The sequence below is a fragment of the Ceratotherium simum genome, chromosome 30 (genome assembly GCF_057802395.1).
Source record: "Ceratotherium simum simum isolate JZ-2026a chromosome 30, ASM5780239v1, whole genome shotgun sequence".
Taxonomy (NCBI): domain Eukaryota; kingdom Metazoa; phylum Chordata; class Mammalia; order Perissodactyla; family Rhinocerotidae; genus Ceratotherium; species Ceratotherium simum.
In genome coordinates this window covers 29543962-29557592 of record NC_141929.1, presented here as the reverse complement: position 1 = coordinate 29557592, position 13631 = coordinate 29543962, and positions in this window count along the sequence as shown.

The following is a 13631-nucleotide window of genomic DNA, read 5'->3' as shown; positions in this document are numbered from 1 at the left end:
AATAATGTAATTCAGCCTAAGAGACCCAGTTCAGAAAATTAACGTAGTATATCTTTTCAGGAGCCCTGAGCTGCAATATACAGCCGGCCTCTCTCGAGTCATTAAACTTACTCTATTAGATTATAGAAAACAGACAACTAGCCCTGCTCTGGCTGGATTTTTGTAGAACACAGATCTCTTCTTTTCTAGCAGAGGAAAAGCAAGCATAAACCACAGCAGCAGAGCCTTGTCTAATATGGGATGCAAGAGCTTTCTTCCCCTGCACTTCTCATCTCTTTAAACCTGACCTCTAAGAAGAACTTTCATAAGAACAAACCAAGCCTTCTCATAATGAACAAGTATGAGAGTGAAGTCCATAAGGGATGGATGTAAGGACTGATGTGATTCAACACTTATAAATGATCTGGAAGAAGAAGCAAACAATAAATCTCTGATGCAGACAACCTGAAGGGCTTCTGGGTGGTTTAATGCCAAGGTGCCATGGGCCATTTGTATGGGGAGTGGGCAAGAGAGTGGCAGATGTGAGGCAAGTGTACTTGGAAGAGAACAATCCAAATCCTCTTTGTAAAAGGGTGAACTACCAATCAGAACCCAAAAACGACACTTGTAGTTATGGTGTGGCCCCTGCTGGCTAGTGAAGCCAGAAAATTTGGGGTACCATCAAGAAGAGCACTGAAAGCCAATCGCCATTCTTCAGCCCTCTCAACCAAAAGGGAGGCACATCTACTCCTGAAACACTGTGTGGCTTTATGGCTATGCACCAAGAAAGAGAAAACAGAACCTGCTGGCACATTCATATGTCTCCTGTTTGTCCAGCAGACTCAATGAACTCACATACAGTATTTTGCATACTGCAACAAGACTTAAATATCAGTAACAAGTACTATTTTGTTCACGCATTGAGTATTTTCTGCAAACCAGCTACATGCAAGGCACCATGCTAGCAACTGGGGGCAATATCAAGGATGAGATATGTAAACTAACCTCAAGTGGTTTACCGTCTAGTAGGTGAAATGAGATATGGACATTATCTATAACACAGGGGACAAAGTAATAAAAACCACAAGAAAGGAGCAGATAAGTGTAAAGAAACATCCTACACATTTTAAAGATATTATTATGTCAATAAATCATATATATAAGATCTATTTTTACCAACCTCATTCATTTTAAAGCTTAACCTGGATAGCAATGGTCACTGTGATTTTACTAACTGACAATTCCATTAATGCCCAAAGCCAGCAGCTGATATTGATCAGCAGGTATAGTGGCAATAGGAAGATGGGAAGTTTCTGAATGAGGCTGAACTCTGGGGCTACTATTAATAGTGCGTATTAAGAAGACAGATTTTTTTTCCTGATGGCAGCAGGTAGAAAGGAGAGTTCCCTCAGCTTTTGAGTGAGATCTGCCATTGTTTCTGCTGCCTTTGTCCTCAGGGCACTTGGTTTATCCTGCAATTGATGCAAGGTACAAGAGCCATGCCTTAAAAAGCTCTTTAATGGAGGCGAATAAAAATCAGGCTCATTGTCAGGATCAAGTAGCTAACATCCTGTTTCCAACTGAGTCAGCTTAGAGAAACCATTTACTATATTAATACCAACAACTCTGTCCTCCCCTCCCTATCTCATGCCAAATGGTACACACTGGATTTAGGAGATTAATTCCGCTTGCAGAATTGCCAGCTCTCTCTAACCCTCATCATCAGAGTTCAATGTGAGAGATGAATGTCTTTGGGAATATGAACTCTCCATGTCCTCAAAGTAAGATACTCCAAGGAAACCAGGCATAGAAAAAGTTTTCATTCTGCTACTTAAATACAAAGCCCTCTTACTCCTCTCTCTGTGTGCTCTGACACAGGAAACAAGCTTATGTTGCTAGCTACCGTTGCAGTTATCAATGTCTACTTCTTCATAAAACCTCTTTAATTAGTGCAAATAGATAGACTTGCCCCATTCTCCATCATTTCCACCAACACATTTACTTTTGTCTCTGTGTGTTTTGGTGGAGGGAGGGGCGTATTTATACAAGTGTCTCTCAGTTAATAGAATGCATTTAACTGGGAATCAAGTTCCTACATGTAATAAAATCACATTTCAGAATGGAGCAAACCTCTGAAGACCACATATTTAAAGAAAAGGAAGATTTTTCAAGCATATGACATTATTAAAAATATTAGCAATGAAATCAGTAAAGAAGTATCTAACCGTTGAGTTTCTAATATATCAAGGTATGTTACTAGATGCTACGTAAGATTTTTTTTTTAAGTTGAATATAAGCTTTTCAAGAAGCTTATAATCTAGTTGGGAAGACCAGTCTAAAAAAATACACAAATTGGATAAACAAACACGTAGCTAAGGAGCACAGATTGGTGGTTACCAGAGGGGAAGGGCATTGGGGGAGGGCAAAATGGGTAAAGGGACACACATGTATGGTGATGGATGGAAACTAGACTTTTGGTGGTGAACACGATACAGTCTATACAGAAGCTGAAATAGAATGATGTACACCTGAAATTTACACAATGTTATGGACCAATGTGACCTGAATAACATAATAAAAATAAATAAATAACGATGGATAGCAGCCTATATACATATATATACACACACATATATATACACAAATTAAATACAAGAATTAAATATTAAAATAGTACCAACCTGTCTGCTAAGTCCAGAAAGTTTAAGTGATGGAAAAGAATGAGTGTAAATGTTAAACTTTGTTTCAAAAAAGCTTGGAGTTGTTGGAAAATCACCAAGGCTTTAGGAATTTCTACCTTTCAGCTAGACGCACTTTGTGAGACAGGGTCAAGTTAATGGCCCTATTGGAGAAAGTTTCAGTTTTTGTGTTCTGTTTTTGGTATTTTTAATTTTATGACTTATGCTAAATATAGCATGACATTTTTTAATATTGTAAATATTCTCCCCCATCCAATCCCTAAAGATGATTATTGTTAAAGAGAGTTTCAATTAATTAAGGAATACTTGTATTGTTCAAATCACATTTCATCTGGTTTCTTTTATTTTAAGGACACTTGAAGTGAGTATTACCTTCTCTGGGTTCTCTAAAATAATAGGAGCTATAGAATCACAAACCCATTCTGTGCTTCATAAGATAAGGATGCTATTGTGGAGAAGTAGAAATTCCATTTCGCGAGTGCTTTAATTAACATTTGAACTTGTAACTTCAGTTTAAACAAAATAGAAATCTTAACTGTTACCCAAAATAACTCTTAAACTTGAGTTTTAAAATGTCATAGTTTGGGATTCTTAGTTCTCTCTCTCCATTCATCTCTAATATGCAAAGAGCCCAGGAAGGTGCAAAACTTAGAAGAGACATCAAAATCAAAGCTGAACATTTGGAATCAAATTGCAGAGGAAAAAAAGGAACATTTTAGAGAATCGCAAGGGATCTGACGGTTGATATTGCTTTAAATCAGTTGGAACCCATGCTGCATTTTAAGTAAGTTGTTTGCCTGGTTTGTCTTATTTTTTATAAATAAACATAAAACTATAATCTTAAATGCATGATGAGAATCCAGATAATTGCTTTTACTTTTATAATTGGGAGTCAGGGCCGGCCCTGTGGCTTGGTGGTTAAGTGCGCGCACTGCAATGCTGGTGGCCCGGGTTCGGATCCCGGGTGCGGATCCCGGGTGCGCATAGAGGCACCACTTCTCCGTCCATCCTGAGGCCGAGTCCCACATACAGCAACTAGAAGGATGTGCAGCTATGACATACAACTATCTACTGGGGCTTTGGGGGGAAAAAATTAAATAAATAAAAAATCTTATAATTGGGAGTCAGCTGTGTCTCAAAACATAGCGAGTCTGAAAGCTGCTCTGGGGACGACACACTGTATGCACTCAAAATAATATGGGAGGAGAACTTCCTTAGTAAAACAACAGAGCACCTGTGGTCATGGCATCAGGGTTTCTAAGTTTTTGTTTCATCCTTCTAGAGTTTCCAGAAACATGGACAAGATGTTCCTATGTTTAGAAAATGCAGGAGCAATTATTGTGTTGCTAAATTAAAAACTAAAGTGTCCCCAAACTATGAAACTTCACATCCACACACACAAATTACAATGTCATAGTTCAAAGTTTCTAAGTCTAATTACTGCGCCAGTATTAGGATTATAATGCACGCCATTCTTGATTATTCAAAGACTAATTATCTAGGCCAGGCACTTAAGCTTGTCCCTATTCCCTCGGTTTTCTGCCATTTGGTTATTTTAAGGTTCACTGGCTTCTTCACATGCAGGGCAGAGAAAATAAAAGAAGATGAAACTCAAATCAGCAAATTTTAACTTCCCACATGATCTACTAAAAATTATGGCATAGAGGAGGAATGGTTAATGTGACAATCGAGGTTCTCTATGCATTTGATTTATTCATAGTGTTCTCTTTCTCCAGTGATAAGCTGAACAGATGTCTTGAGTTAAGTAAAGTAACACTTGACTTTGACTCTTTGACCTTCTTATTGTTTCACTTTATTGATCAATTTTGTCCCTCAGATCTCAGTTTTTCCTCCCTTTCTCCTTCCTTCTCCCTTTCCTTTCTCACTGTCAGCAGGAGTTATATTTATTCACTAAATGCCAGTCCTTTTATTTCTGACTGTGAAAGGGAATCCCTAGGACTTCCAGGCCTTTCCCATCACACTTTCACTTCTATTAGCCTTACTAAACTAGACCCTCAACTCTATATGCTTATCTGCTACCCCCAGCAGAGAATGGGGTACAGCCCTGTAACCCCTCCCTCGGCTGCAAGTTTTGTCACGTCTTCAACCCCCTATCTGAAGTCCTGTCACTTAGCTACTCGTATAGATATTTAAGATGACCCACTGTCCAGCTCTCCCCGAACTCCCACTCCCACTATGTACCTCTGTAAATGACAAATTCCTTAACCAATGGAATACAAATCAAAGCATTACAGTCCTCCCTCCATATCCTCGAATTCTGCCTTTGCGGATTCAACCAACCATGATGACCGTTTGTCGAATCCGCGGATGCAGAACCCGCAGATGTCAAGGAACCACTAAGGGACAAAATCCATGGATTTCGGTAGCCGCGGGAGGTCCTGGAACCAACGCCCCGTGGATACCGAGGGACGACTGGACTTCTTTCAGTCTTCCTTCCCCACCATTGGTTGTTCTCCAGCCAAAGCCACGATAGTTTCCTGCAGCTCAAATTGTCAAGGATTCAATCAAAAGTTCAGACCACAGGGAGGGAGGATCCCCAGGGAAGAATATGCCTATGAATAAGATCCCCAAAACTCATAGGATTCATCTTCCATGAGCTCCATGGAAACCTCTGTTAAGCCTGTAATTTTCTGTCTGACATTAGAAACCACAGGATCCTAGATGCAGCCCCAAACCTGAAGGGTAATGATCAGCTGTCCTCCACATCCCCAAGGCCTAAAAGGTGCATCATGGTTCCAGGATAATGAGGGAAGAGCAGAACTCTGGTTACAGGTCACAGGTTCACATTCTGTTATGTCATAGTCTATTCGAGTCTGGTTTGCGTGGTTTATGTGATGACTCACATATCTACATACCTATATATCTATATATCTCCATCTCTATCTCTATCTAGCAGACACTGAGTAGTTTATGTGCATCATCTCTAATCATCACAGCAACCCTGAGATAGGTACTATTAATATCTATCACACATGAGAAACTGAGGCTCAACTTGCCAGGAAATGGCAGAGCTGGCTTCAGACCCAGATTGTCTGACTCCAAAGTCCATGCTCATTCAATTACATTATTACACATCCCAGCCCTGGGCTTTTTCTCGTTTATCTAGTCTTATTCCCCATTTTCCACAGATCTCAAGCTGCCACCAGCCAAATCTGATTATGAGCCAGTTTATAAACAAGCCCTCATTCCTGTGTAACTGACCACTTAAGACCACTTAAGACCTTCCACTTAAGACCATTCTAACTCCACCCAGGCCCCACCAGGTAGGTTACAGCTCCAGCCCTGGATTCTCCAATCCAGGCCAGGGTCCTTATTAATAAGATTTTTTTCCAGGTGATGTTTTTACAAAGTCTTTACCATGAAGAGTGAGGAGGAAGAATATAAATTAGTATTAACTACAGAAATGTAAATGGTGTATGGGAGCATAGATGACAAAGAAATAGCAATAAGGATGAAAATATCCAGAAAGTTGACACCAATAGCAAGATGCCAATGAGTAATAAAATATAGCAACAGTTGTTACAGCAATTAAAATAAGGAAAATAAAATATTATATACATTCCTAAAAGACACTAAGTAGACTTGAACACATGGAAAGATTTCCTCTATTCTTGGATAGGATGATTCAACATCATAAGTGTGTTGGCTCTTTCTAAATTTATTTATAAATTTAACTCAATCCCAATAAAAATACCAACAAGATTTTCTATGGAGTTAGACAAGTTGAAACTAAAGTTCATATGGAAAAACAAATATTCAAAAATAGCCAGAAAAGTACAGGAAACAAAAAACTATGAGGCCATAGTGGGGAGTGGGAAATATCCCTACCGGACATTAAAACACACTAGAAAGCTTGCAAGTTCCTATTTAGTCTACAGGTTAGATAAAGGCTTTCAACCATGGTTCAAAACCCAGAGGCAATAAAAGAAAAGATTAATAAATTTGACTACATAAAAATAAAATTTTTATATGGCAAAATAAAAAACAAAGCCAAAAATATTTGACAAACTAGGAGAAAATATTTGCAACATATACCACATACAGGGGGCTAATATCCCTAATATATAAAGAACTCTTAAAAATCGAAAGATGGCTAAAAATGGAAGAATGACAAACACACACACACACACTTGATCTAAGGTGGCTTTTAAACATATAAAAAGTGATTAAACTCACTCATAATTAGAGAAATGCAAATTAAAACACTGAGATACCATTTCTTATCTATTAGATTGCTGAAAATTTTAAAGTATGACAATACATTCTCTTGGCAAGGCTGTGGGGAAAAATCACTCTCATATATTGCTGATGGGAAAGCAAACTGATATAACCCTTCTGGAGGAGAATTTGGCCATAGCTAACAAAACAATATATGCATGTACCTTCTGACCCAGCAGTTCTACTTCTGGGAATCTGGCTTGAAGATACATCTCCAACAATGCAAAAGTACAGATTCACAAGATTACTCATTGCAATAATGTAATTGCAAAATATTGGAGACAACCTAAATGCCCATACATAGGAGAGTAGTTGGAAAAACTCTGGTAGATCCACTCAACGGAGTACTGCATCATATGTAGCTGCAAAAACGAATAAGGAAGATCTCTACAAACTGATATGGAGTGACTTTCAGGATATATTGTTAAGTAAAAAAAAAAGCAAAGTACAAAAAGAGTATCTACAGTACACTACTCTTCATGTAAGAAAGAAAGGAATGTAAGAAAATATATATCGGCTCATTTGTGCAAAAGGAATACAGCACGGATAAACCAGTAACTAATGAGCATGGTTACTTTCTGGTTGTTGGTGGGAACAAGGAGGGAAAAAGGGGCCTGGGAAAGGGTAACAGGGATGGGGGGAACAACATTTCTCTGAATACACCTTTTTGTATAGTTCTGATTCTTAGGATCATGGTAAAGTTTCATGGCAATATACATTTTGTGGCTAATGAGAGCCAGGTTTCCACTGTCAGAGAAAGAAGTTACAAATCAGGAAAAGAGAAAGGCTAGAACAAACCCTGTGGTGTTAAATTGGAATTGGAGGTATCAGTATAAATTCACGGATTTTAATATACATTCAGATGGATACACACAGAAATAAATAAAAATATGTGTACACATGTGTGTTTGTCTACATACATATATTTCCTAGCTCTGTCCACTTGACAGAGCCTGCAGATAAACGACACCCCGTAGCAATAAGCATACCTAGTGCCTGATCTTCTTTTCTAAATAACATTCTCCAATGAAAGGGACCAGGGCTCCTTGGAGAAGTGGCTGGTTCTAGAGCTGGGACAGGAAAAATATAAGATGAGCCTGGAACATGTTGTGATGTGAGAAAGTAAAGAAGTGCTCAAGGGCCAGCCTCATGGCTTAGCGGTTAAGTGTGCGCGCTCCACTACTGGCAGCCCGGGTTCGGATCCCAGGTGCACACCAATGCAACGCTTGTCCAGCCATGCTGAGGCCGCATCCCACATACAGCAACTAGAAGGATGTGCAACTATGACATACAACTATCTACTGGGGCTTTGGGGAAAAAAAAAGGAGGAGGATTGGCAATAGATGTTTGCTCAGAGCCGGTCGTCCTCAGCAAAAAGAGGAGGATTAGCATGGATGTTAGCTCAGGGTTGATCTTCCTCACAAAAAAACAAAAAAAGAAAAAAGAAAAAAAAAAGAAGTGCTCAAAAAAGTGATGGACCTGTTGAGAGGACAGAAGGAGCTCCCAATGGCCAAAGCTGGAATAATTTGAGGAACAAAAAGATAGTAATAGTAAGGAATTAGGATCTATAAAATATACAATAAATATCCATGAGTCCATATTGACCTAAATAAATAATTGAGTAAAAAATAAACAGAGTATAAGCCAGTCACAAAAAGACAAGCGTTGTAATATTCCTCTTATGACATTTCTAGAGTGGTCAAACTCATAGAGATAGAAAGTAGGATGGTGGAGACAGAAATGAGGAGACAATGTTTAATGAGTAAAGAGTTTCAGTTGGGGAAGATGAAAAAATTTCTAAGGCTGGATCGTGCAGATGAGTACATAACAATGTGGATGTACTTAATGCTACAGAATTGTACATTTAAATGGGTTAAAATGGTAAATTTTATGTTATATATATTTTACCAAAATAAAATTTTTTTGTGTGTGTTTGAGGAAGATCAGCCCTGAGCTAACATCCACGCCAATCCTCCTCTTTTTGCTGAGGAAGACTGGCCCTGGGCTAACATCTGTGCCTATCTTCCTCCACTTTATATGGGACGCCGCCACAGCATGGCCTGACAAGTGGTGCATCGGTGCGCGCCCGGGATCCGAACCTGGGCCGCCAGCAGCAGAGCTCACGCACTTAACCGCTACGCCACGGGGCTGGCCCCCACAATAAAAGTTTTTTAATGTATTTAAAAAGGAAAAATAAAAATAAATAATAAACAGAGGATAAGGTCCAGCTCTTCCTTACAGTAGAATTCTAATTAATAAATGCAGAAAGAATAAAGGAAAGTAAGAAAATCTCCAGTAGGCAAACAGCAGAGTACGAATTGCTGTAGCAAGAACTACTGATGGTTGTTAAATTTACTGGGCAAAAGTATGATGAGAAACAAGATATTTGCACAGTCAGAGTATCTCGCCTCAAAATACTTACTAACTATAAAGGGAAATATATTAACTTTAAAGTAGGAAACTTGGCAGACACCATCTTAGCTATGTGATCAAAGTTGACACCACCACTAATAAGACATATTGACATGAGGAACACAGCATCAAATCTGTGATATTCCTGCCAAAATGCATAACCTAAACACAATCATGAGGAAACATCAGACAAACCCAAACAGGGGACATTCTACAAAATAATTAGTCTCTAAATCTTCAGAAGAATCAAGATCATTAAAGTCACCAGTTCAAGAATGAAGGAGACTAAAGAGACATGACAACTAAATGCAACCTGTTTCTGAACTGGAATCTTTTTCTATAAAGGACGTGATTGGGACAATCGGAAAAAGTGAAATGGGGTCTGAGGATTAAGTGGTAGTGGTATATCAGTGTTGATTTCCTGATTTTGATGGTTGCATTGCACTTATGTAGGAGAAAGTCCTTATGTCAGGAAATATACACTCAAGTACTCAGGAGTAACAGGACATCAGGTCAGCAATGCATTCTCAAATTGTTTGGTGAAAAGGAAATTACTTATACTTAAGTTGCACACATAAATTTGATATCTTTTCAAAATAAAAAGATAATAATTATTATAAAAAGATCACGGGCCAGAAAACTGGAGGAGTGGGAGAAGCTCCAACACGTATCTTGTAAAATTCCAGAAGCAGAGAATAGAGGAGGGGAGAGAGAGGCATCATTGGGAGAAATAACAGCTGAGAATGGTTAAGAATTTTCCAGGCTGAAGAGTGAAGAAAGATATGAGTCCTCAGAATGAATATTTACATCAATTGCTGAGACAGAAAAACAAAAATAAATCCACATCTAAGCATACCATAGTGAAAATTCAGAACAGCAGGGATAAAGAGAAAATCCTAAGTGCTAACAAGAGAGAAGACAGATTACCTACAAAGAAGCAGTCATTAGATTGAAAGCAGGCTTCTCATTGGTGCTTTGACACCAGCAGACAGTAGGGAAATAGCTTCTGAAGGATGAGGGAAAATAACAAGAATTGCATATGGAGCAAAACCAGTGCTGTTTCCACTGCAGTAGGTCATGAAAGGATACACTTCAGTAAGAAGAAAAATGAACCCAGAAGGAAGGAGTGGGATATAAGGAGCATAATTAGCAAAGAAATTAACAAAATATATTGGTAAATCTATTTAAGTATTGGTTGGTAATGATAATAATCATAACAACTAATTTTGTGCCTTTAAAAACTGGTAAAACTAAAACTCTACATGACAATAAAATGGCAGATTGAAGAAGGGATTCTGTGGGTAATTAAAGCCTGCTAAATTCCTTGTCTTGTCCAGAAGGAGAAGAGAAAAACTGAAGAGTTACAGATTTTAGGTGTGTCATACACACTTTAAGCTTACTTTAACATACACACTTTAAGCTTAGCATGCATGTATATTAAAAATGGAAAGAAATTATTGAAAAAATAGAATCCAAAATTTTCAAACTGCTGGAGGAAAGAATAATAAAAATGTATAAATCCAAAATAGAGCAAGAAAGGATAAAAAAAGAAATAGAAGAAAACCTTGGTAAGTAGAAAATAACATAAGATGGTAGAAACAAGTCCAACTATGTCATAATCACAATCAATGGAAACAGATTAAACTCAGCTAATCAAGAAAGTTACTATAACTATGAATAAAGAAGCAAACACCAGCAATGGGCTACTTTTAAGAGACACACCTAAAACAAATACAGAAAGGTTGAAAATAAAGAGATGAGAAAATATATACCAGGAAAATGTTAACCAAAAGAATTCTAGTGAGCAATACCGATAGCAGATTAAAATGGAATTTAGGGCTAAAAGCATTAACAGAGATAAAGAGCTTCACTTTAAAATGATTTTTTAAAAGTCTACAAGAAAATACAACTATCATGAACTTGTATGCATCTACTAATATGGCTTAGACATACATAAGTGAAAAACTGATAGAATTACAAAGAAAATTGGATAAATCCACATTTATAGTTGGAGATTTTAACACAACTCTCTCAGACACTGATAGATAAATCAGACAAAGAATCAGACAACACAATTAACAAACATGATATATTGGACAGATACATTAAGAGAACACTACACTCAAAAAATAGAGAATATACATTTTTCATGTATATGTGGCATATTTACAAAAAAACTAATCAAGTCACAAAGGAAGTTTCAACAAAATTCAAAGAATCAATAGCATACAATTTGCATACTCTAACCACAATGCAATTAAATTAGGATTAAGAAAAGAGAGTAAAAGTAAAAACACCCTTATGTTTGTAAATGAAAATTGTACTTTTAAATAATCAAAGGTTAAATAGGAAATTACAATGTGGATTATGAATGACTTAGAACTGAATGACAGTGAAAATGTTTGTTTTCTGAAATGTTCTTTCAAAACCTGTAGGATGGGTGCAGCAATACCAACCCTGGATCTTCTCCCCTCTGCTCCACCAGCCTAGTCACCTAAAGCCAAGGCTGAGACAGGCAAACTTCCTTCCTGCCTAGCTGGAGAATGTGAGAGGGGTGGATTTTTCCAATTTAATCACTGTACGGGGCACCTTTCAGATCCTAGAGGTCTTTAATCCAACTCCCCATCTTGCTTGGGACCTCAGCTTTCTCTCCTGCTCCCCATTAAGGGTCTATTAAAATTGAAGCTCAAAGGATGAAAACAACAAGGGAATCTAAGCATTTCCTTCACTTTCTCTCCAGGTTCACAATTCATCTTAAGATTTTTTTTTTTATAATTTTATTTATTTTTTTCCCCCCAAAGCCCCAGTAGATAGTTGTGTCATAGTTGCACATCCTTCTAGTTGTTGTATGTGGGACGCCGCCTCAGCATGGCCAGACAAGCAGTGCATCGGTGCGCGCCCAGGATCCGAACCCGGGCCGCCAGCAGCGGAGTGCACGCACCCAACCGCTAAGCCACAGGGCTGGCCCTCATCTTAAGATTTTTAAAAAATGTTTTATTCAGTGCTTTAGATGTTTGTATTGGGAGGGCTTCTTGAGATACCTAGTCTACCATTTTGTCCCAAATGTAGTCCCGCCATTAGTCAAGTTACCTGTCTCCTCTGTCTTAGTTTCCTCTTCTATAAAAGGGGGATAACAGACTCTACCTTAAAAGTTTGTTGTGGGGAGTCAATGAAGGAGTGCATGTAAAGCCCTGGCACTGGTAAGTGCTCAATAAATGCTGACTATTGCAGAAGCAGTTGTAGGGTGAACTTGGTACCAGTAAGGAGAGTACCAAAAAAATCAACATCATACAGCAGTCTCACCTATAAATACACATGGAAAATTCCTAAGTAAAAAAAATAATAAAATTAAGCCAGTGAAATCCAGCAGGGTATAAAAGAGTACAAAATGGCCAAGTAGGTTTATCTGAGGTGGTTCCACATTAAAAAAAAAAAAATTAACCAATATAGTTGATCATACTAAAAAATTAAAGGAAAAAACTACATGGTCATCTTAATAGATGCAGTCAAAACAATAGAATTTAATCTTCATTCATTATAATTACTCTCAGCAAAGTAGGAGTAGAAAAGAACCTCCTTAATCTAATAGAGTAGCTACAAAATACCAAGAGCTAACATCAGAAAGAAAGGCGAATCTTGAGAAGGATTTCCACTGAAGTCACAACTGAAACAAGGGAGTCTACTCCCACCATGACTATTCAACCTTATCCTGGAGTTTCTAGACCAGTGCTGTCCAGTAGAAAGGTACTGAGAGCTACACACACATTTTTAAATTTTCTAGTAGGCACATTAAAAAAAGGACAAAGAAACAGGAGAAATTAACTTTAATAATATATTTTATTTAACCTACTGTATCCAAATTATTATCATCTCAACATGTAATCAATATACAAAAATCATTAATGACATTCTTTTTTCATATTAAATCTTCAAAATCTGGTGTGTATTTTACACTTACAGAGCAACTCAGACTAGCCACATTTTAAGTGCTCAATAGGCACATGTGAAAAGATGCTAAACCTCACACGTAATCAGAGAAACTCATCAGATTAACAAAAATTTAAAAGCCTAACAAAGAGAAGCATTGGCAAGGATATGGCAGACTCTTATACATTGCTGGTAGAAGCACCCTACCATTTGGAGAACAATATTTAATATTTGAAAATGTGCATAATATTCAGCCCAATAATTCCACTTGTAGATACGTACTTTGGGAAAATTGTCCCCTAAGTGTGTAAATAAATATTTTTCAAGGATGTACTTTTCAGTATTGTTTGTAATAGAAAAAAAAATTGGAAATAC